Consider the following 8,194-nt stretch of genomic DNA (forward strand, 5'->3'; position numbering starts at 1 on the left):
AGTTTAAATAAACATCTGTTTTGCGAAATATTCAGGTCAGTACTAAATAAAAAAAATAACATGCAATCTTCATGATCCCTATTACTTTTTATAAAATCTTTTTTTGCGTATTCTGCAAGGGGTATGTAAACTTATGAGCAAAACTTTACACGATCATTGTACATTAAATTTAAACACCCAGAAACCAGACACCAATAATACAAACTCAAAGCCTAAAAAAGCCCAGTTCCTTAAATAAAAGTTAGAAACTTACTTTCTTTAGTAAAACACTAAAGACCCATGATCCCTTGGTCACTAACACCCTTGGTGGTTCACTGGTGTTTGGCGATGTAGTGAGGTCTTCTGAAACAAAACAATTGGTCTGTGTAAGAAACTAAACATTATTTATTACATCACTCACATAATGACATACAGTACTTGTCTAGTTTGTAAACATTACAATTTGTAAATGTTCACAAAGAAGACTTTTCAGCTCACCAAGGCTGCATTTATGTGCTCAAAAATACAGTAAAAACTAAAAACACTAATAGCATCAAAAAGTTTTAAAATAACTGTTTAAACTGTTTGTAAAATACATCTTAAAATGTAATTTACTGCTGTGGAGCAAAGCTGAAACATTATTAACATTATTAAAAAAAAAAAAAAAAAGAAAGTATAGTAGAATGATTTCTGAAGGATCATGTGACAACTTACACTGCCAAATCTTGCTGGAACCTAACCTGAAGGAAAAGAAAAGGTCCAAGTTTAATCCTCCATCAAAACCATTCAATCTGAATTCCTTATACTTACAGTACAGTTCATTACTATGTAGACCTGCCACAAATGTATATATATATATATATGTGTGTGTATATATATATATATATATATATATATATATATATATATCCATCTTAATTTTACAACATGGACTTCTGCTTCAATAGCTACTACAGGCAATCTAGGGTAAAACTATATCTGCACTACAAACACCAGCGTGATATATATAGAATAATAAATGAATTAAACTAAGAAATACCTATTTGCAGTTTCAAACATCAAAACAGACCATTTCAATTGAATTTACAAATGTATGTGCCACTTTTACGTGTCACTCCTGTTACTGTGAACGTACAGTAATGCAGTACAGTACAGTAAAACTGCAGCGCTCTAGTAATGGATCCCGCCTTATAAATGACAGTGTAAATAGAAGAGAAGCTGCTGCTAAAGTTAAACGTTTCTGTTCTGGTAAACACGAGAACAAAGGCATTATACATTAACTGGACCAAACTAAAATTGACGTCGTTTAACGTTATTTGAGTAACGTTATATAAAAAGTTTGTTTTCTAGCAGTTTGGCCTCATGGCTCTTTCAAGTAAAGACCGTTCACTCGTCGCTCATATTTGCGCTCTCATACACATACAACACGACCTTTGGGCGACTATATGGTATAATTTTATTCGTCAGCACATTAATAGATGTACAACCGCTGCCATGTAAGATTAATTCATATTTCCCCTTTAATACGGAATACAATTTCATAGCAGTATTCCTCTCACCGAATATAACCGTGTTTACAGTATACCATGGCAAGTCTTACAATTACTCCATAAGAAGACTAGAAACGGCCACATTTTTTTCAAAAGCCTTCTTAAAACACATTTAAAATATATATTAAACACTTACTTTGAGACCAGTGATGATTGTCGTCGAAAAGTTAAGAGCACAGATCCAACCTGCTGCAGATTCAGTCAGAGTTTTCCTCAGGAGTCGATTCTCGCCGGCGCCTTCACCATGCGGGGGCTTCTCCAATGGCGTTAGATTTGGCGCATGTTTGGTAACCAGCGCGTGAAGCTCGTTACCGCCACCTGCTGCTTTGAAATGTCATCGAGTAATATATGAAGAGTTTGCTTCCAAAACGCGATAAACAACCTTTTTTTATTACTATTATTATTATTATTATTATTATTTATTTATTTATTTTTTTAACAAAATTGAGTTCCTGCCAAAATCAGTATTGTATCTGGTCGGTATTGAAATGGCCGTTTTTAATCTTACGCAAAATGCCATATCCGCCGTGTTATTCTGTCTGAATATATATATATATATATATATATATATATATATATGGCATATATACGGATATGGTATTTTGCGTAAGATTATATATATATATATATATATAAAGTGTGTACATGCACAGATTTGACACACTTACAATGTGTGTACACTAAAGTCACAGCAACATTAATATTTGTAAAAATGGTCTTTAACATGAAAACAGATGTATGCACTTTTGATTATTGAGTGCAGAAGGTTTTTGGAAATTTAAGCCATTCTTGCCGCTTGCTATTCTAAAGTAAATGATTTTGACGTTGATGTCATTTTAAGGTGGTAATCTGAAACCATTTAGCTGCATACATTTTCAGAATCACTTGCAATTTACAGATTTTACAGCTGGAAGAGAGGTGTACATATGTTATAAGCATTTTATAAATGAGCCCAAGAAGGTAAAGTACTACAGGATATTCCTGTGATAGTTTACAACAAAAAGTGCTGTAGTAATTCTATCATTATTATCTCTGTTTCAATACTTTTGTATTACCATACAAAAAAACAACAGAAAAACAACATATGCCATCTAATGGTAAATTCTTGTGATACTGTACAGCAGAAAAGTGCTATGGTAATCCTGTCATATATAGCTTGTGTTGGTATTACCACAGAAGAACAACAGAAAAACAACATATGCCATCTAATGGTAAATTCTTGTGATACTGTACAAAAAGAAAGTGCTGTGGTAATCCTGTCATATTTAGCTATGCTCATTTGTTGTGTGGTAACTTTATGTTGTACTGTTGCAGTACCACAGGATTACCACTGGACATTTTTGTAAGGGAGTCCATTATATGGAGAAAAATGCTTAAATGTTTTTCTCCAAAAACATAATTTCTTTACGACTGAAGAAAAAAAGACATGAACATCTTGGATGACAATGGGGTGAGTACATCATATGTGAATCTTTGTTTTGGAAGTGGACTTAAATAAATCACCTTTCTCTGAAATAAATAATAAAAGCTGCTATACTAATCTTTCTCTTTTTGCTTTACTGTTTCTATCTCTGGATGCCCATCCCAAGGTTACTAGAGTTTACTCCAGTTCCAGATTGGATCCAGCCTCACTTGTGAAGACTTCAGATGATGACAACACTCAACAAGACTTCAGATGATGGCAACTGGACATACAAAACTGACAAATATTATTCTTATATTGCCTTTACGGGTAAGTTTGACGATTTTCAACCTGCTTTGTATTATTGCAGTGTTTCTAATATCTGTAAATGAACAATATTTAATCATTCTCTGAGTTATGTGTACCTATCCCCTTTTATTTATAAGCAACACTCTGCAGGATGACGAAAAAGAAATGACAAAATGGCAAAAACACACTTTTTGGATCATCAAAATGCTGAGTTTTGCTGACAAATAAACTGGGTATCTCTGAGAAAGATTAAACATTGTTCTTTTACATGTATTTCCAACATTGTAACAATACAAATTGGATTGAAGATTGTTAAACTTAGCCTTTAATAATCTTGAAGGATAGTGTGTGAGCACATGAGTAGAGACTTTAGTAATATATATATATATATATATATATATATATATATATATATATATATATTATTTGTATCATATAATTTCAAACATTTTAACTGCTGTAGTGTTTGCTTGGTTTTTATTTTGTTTATGTCGTTCTTGTATTATAGTAACTCAGTTTTTGCCATGAAAATAGTCTTAGATTCTGGTGTGGCTACACAAATAGATAATTACCAGTACTGAACACATGACATGTTTTATGTTTGAGCTGCTGTCATATGGACATTACTTTGTTGCCAGAAGATCTTCCCCAGTAAGTCTCAGTCACCTCTGGCTGATTAAAGAATTTTTTTTTATTGTAATCCTGAAAAAATGCATTTTCTGCAAACCTAGTTTGAAATAAGTATTTGAAAAGTTGCTTGTACTTATACAACAGTTAACCATGGTTTTACTATAGTAAAACTGTAGCAACCATAAGTGTATTAACAAAGTTTAGTTTTTTTGTTTTTTGGTTCATACCAAGGTTTTGATGCCATGGTTCTACTATAGTTATATTGTAGTAATACTACAGTAAAACTGTGGCAACCATGACTATAGTAATCATATTTTTAAAATCATGGTAAAATTTGTAGTAACTATGGTTTTACTGCAAATACTGTAGTAATGGTTATTTTTGTACTTACTATGGTTTTACTGCAACAGTCATAGTTAAACCATTGGTATTGTAGTAAAACTACGGTTGATTTTGTTTTTAGTATGGTTTTGCTGCAAATGCTGTGGTAAAACCATGGTTAATCTTTGAAAGAGACTTTTTTTCACTTTTGATAAAAGCATCTGATAAATGTAAATGTATTTGTATGTTTAATATGTTTATTGAAAATATTAATAAATTTGCAACTGTTATTGAGAGTGGTGTGTGTTGTTTTATTATAAACCAGCGGCTGCTGCCGCGGGTGGTCCTAGAATAATGATGAGCAAAACGCCAGTGAGCGCACACGCAGAGCAGCCGGGATTTACGGCTGCATCGGCCGAACATCGGCCGGAAAGCATTTGCGATCAAATGCCGACGTCGCGGCGATATCTTGCTGATTAGCAAACGCTCCCTGAGCGACATCGTGCCGATGGAATTTTGTAAATCGGGTCGACGTCGGCCCGACGTATGTGTGCTGTTAGGGTAAATACTGTTTGGATTATTTAAATATATCTATTTTTAAAATATGTATTTACATTTAATTGATGTAGCATAAAATGTATTCACCTATACGCTTTATTAATCCAAAATAAATGAGTTCAATAAGGGGGACCACGTTTTGCGAGATCGCGCGTTTTCAATGCTGCAGCCACCATTTTCTACCTGTGGCTGTAACCGGGATGGTGAGACACCCGTTTACACGTGGAAGTCCATTCTTTGGTGAGTATTTGCTTAGTTATTATCTTAGTATTATCTAGTTTCGAATGTGCCTCACTGTGAAATAATGCACGTTACATTCCATAATATCGACTGTGTGCAACAGGCGTGATAAAGTTAAGCAATGCGACTTTTGCTTGGTTTTCAGTAAAGTTGAGTTGGCGGCTACCTAGCTAGCCAGCCCCTCATCAGGCAAACATGAGAATGCTGTTTTGGTCGCTGAATTTTTCTGAGTTTCTGTGTTCGCGTTGACTATACCCAGATAGCAGACTGACATAGAATAATCGTTTTTATCATAACGCTCTGACGTGGTTTCAAAATAGTTTGCTCATCGGGGTGATTTTGAATCAGTGTCAGGCTTACGGTGTACATTTTAGGACATTCTCAGACGTCAGTCATAAAATAAAAAGGTGTCAAGCCTCAGACTAAAAGGCTTCAGTCACTAGACAGAACGGCATCGTGCCTCACACTGAAAGGCTTCAGGTCTCAGTTAAAAAGGACATCAGGTGTCAGGTCTTGTACAATTAGGCATCAGACGTATGGCAAGCCGTTTTAGCATTACTAGTCATAATTCCGTTTTGACTAGTCATAATTCCAATTCCAGATATCTATTCTGCAATTCTGGCTCATCGTAATTGCAATCAAGATATCTACAATGTGATTGTGACTAGTCATAATATACATTGAAGATATCTACAATGTTATTTTGACTAGTTGTAATATACATTAGAGATATCTATAATGCTTTTATGACTAGTCATATTCTTCCATTAACTTTATTTATATTATATTAAATATTTATATTATATATAAATATTTTCAGATATCTACAAATGAGTTTTGACTTGTAGAAATTGTAATTAAAGATATCTATAAATGAATTTTCACTAGGCAGAACTGTAATTACAGATATCTCTAATTACAGTTTTACTAGTGACAGTTAAATTAGAGATATCTCTAATTGAGTTGCCACTAGGGCAAATTATAATTCAAGATATCTCTAACTGGGTTTCTACTAGTCATAATCCAATTGGAGGTATCTTTAATTCGTCATTTTTAAAGATATCCACAAATACATTTGTAGATGTCTGTAAATAATTTACTACTAGTCGAATTATATTATATTATCTTGAATTGGATTTTTACTAGGCAAAACTTGATTAGAGAGATCTTGAATTGGAATTCTTCCTAGTCAAAGCTTATTTAAAGATGTCTGCAATTTAATTATGGTTATCTCAATCAGATTTTTGACTAGGAGGATCTTTCTTTGGAGATATCCGCATTCAGCTTTGTGACTAGGAAGAATTTGAAAGTAGATATCTAGAATTAACATTCTGACTAGTTAAAATTATTTTATAGATATCTTAATTGTGTACTCAAACCACCCCTTTGCTAAGCCCCGCCTTAACCATATGGTCTTCGAGGAGCGCGCCAAAATCTCGAACGGCCTGACCTGGTTTTCAGGTAATGAATAATTCCTGTAAAAGTAACTATGCAGGTTAACACTGTAATTGTAACTGCATTATTTGCAAATCACGGGCTTATTTTGCGCTCATTGCGTTGTCAATGAACAGCTTGTAAGGTAATATATATTATTACTATATAGTTGTCAGAGATAGCGCCGGAATTTATACTATCTATAGCCCCCTAATAATTTACGTTTATATTTTTCATTTTGTCATAATGTTGTTTTAATTCATAAATTGCAATGTCAAATTGATATCAATTTGACATCAGGGGTAAGTTGTATGGTGTAGCCATAGGCTATTTATTAGGTTTTAAATGTTTATCCACATTTTTACATATTGCTGTTTTCGTATGGTTGGATTTGCTGTGCTTTATGTAGTCATTAAATGTCAGTGGAAATGTCTTCAGAGCACGCGTAGGAACGTAAACGAGTCTTTTATAGACCAATTCTCTTAGAAATAAAATAGCTATTTTTTTGGCTCCATGTTCGATGGTAATGTATAATTTTCTTCTATCTTTAATTATGAAAATGTGGCATTGCTGCTACCAAGGTATGTGCTGGTGTAGTCTGGAAATGAAGAATTCCACATTGCAGTGTACAATATGCTGTTCTGTAGAGTGACCGTACGTGCCGTTTTTTTTTCTCGGACGTGTCGTGGCCAGGATTTCTACGTCTGATATTCAGGTTTTGTTTTTCTGTTGCTTACGTTAATGTCATATGCTGATCGGTCTGTGCAGACTTGCTTCATTACAAAAGCAAGTATGAAAACAGAAATACAAAATCTGGATATTTTATGCAATATTAAATTCCTGGCCTTGATGCGTTTGGGGAAAACGGCACATATGTTTACCGCATGTTCTTTTTTCTAAAAGTTTTAAGCCAATTAGTAAAACATGGAATTGTTCTTAATTCGAATCCAAAATGGTTATTTTTGAAACAATGTGTATAAAGGACAAGATCCCTTTAAGCGAACATACTGAGTAATTAAAGCAGTAAAAGGCTCAAGTACATGTCTTTTGTGGTAAATAATAAAAATTATTCAGGAACGAGGAATCAGTGATTGTTTCATCTGTATTTATGACATCTCACTCCAAGGAGACTAACCTGCAATCATTTAATCCACTTTAAACCAGTACTTAGTAAAACAATTATTTGAATAATTAACTTATAACATGCCTTCAGCTTTAGACAATACTTTACATGCCCATCCACAAAAACCTATTTAAGATAATTTGGTTCATTATCACGTTGGAATTTTTGAAATTTTTCACGTTGAAATTTTTCACGTCTTGGAATTTTTAATGTATTTTTTAATTTTCTGTTAAAATATTTATAAAACTTTACCAAATGTTTCTCTCAGTTTTCTCTCAGCCTACCATGTCATCAGATCAGGAGATGCAGCCAGCGATCTTTGACAGAGTTTTTAACAGCATCTCAAGAGCCAGACAACAGCTCTCAGCTAACAATAATAACAATCTCCTTACTTCAACTAGACGCCTTTTCCGGCGTCAGGTCCGACGACTTAACAGTAAGTTGGGTTGTGCTATGTAACCATTTGCATAATTAACAGTGATTTACCAATGTTTAAGATATTATTTAACTGTGTATTTCTATGTGTGTGCCAGGACCACCGGGAAGGCAAGAAAATTCTGTCTGCAGGCAGATACACCTTTTCCTGCTCTCAGGCCCAGATATTGCAATTTTACCATCTGCAACAGAGCTTGAGCGGTTTGCAAACAT

At 33.8% G+C, this 8,194-nt stretch overlaps 1 long non-coding RNA gene across 1 annotated transcript; it reads left to right on the top strand.

The window, feature by feature from the left end:
* Positions 1 to 2,908: 2,908 nt before the first annotated feature.
* LOC127153252 (uncharacterized) lies at positions 2,909 to 3,590 on the top strand. The gene is made up of 3 exons (XR_007825227.1): positions 2,909 to 2,979; positions 3,127 to 3,261; positions 3,378 to 3,590. It is a non-coding gene; the product is annotated as an uncharacterized LOC127153252 (long non-coding RNA).
* Positions 3,591 to 8,194: the final 4,604 nt, after the last annotated feature.

The sequence above is a fragment of the Labeo rohita genome, chromosome 22 (assembly GCF_022985175.1).
Source record: "Labeo rohita strain BAU-BD-2019 chromosome 22, IGBB_LRoh.1.0, whole genome shotgun sequence".
Lineage (NCBI taxonomy): Eukaryota > Metazoa > Chordata > Actinopteri > Cypriniformes > Cyprinidae > Labeo > Labeo rohita.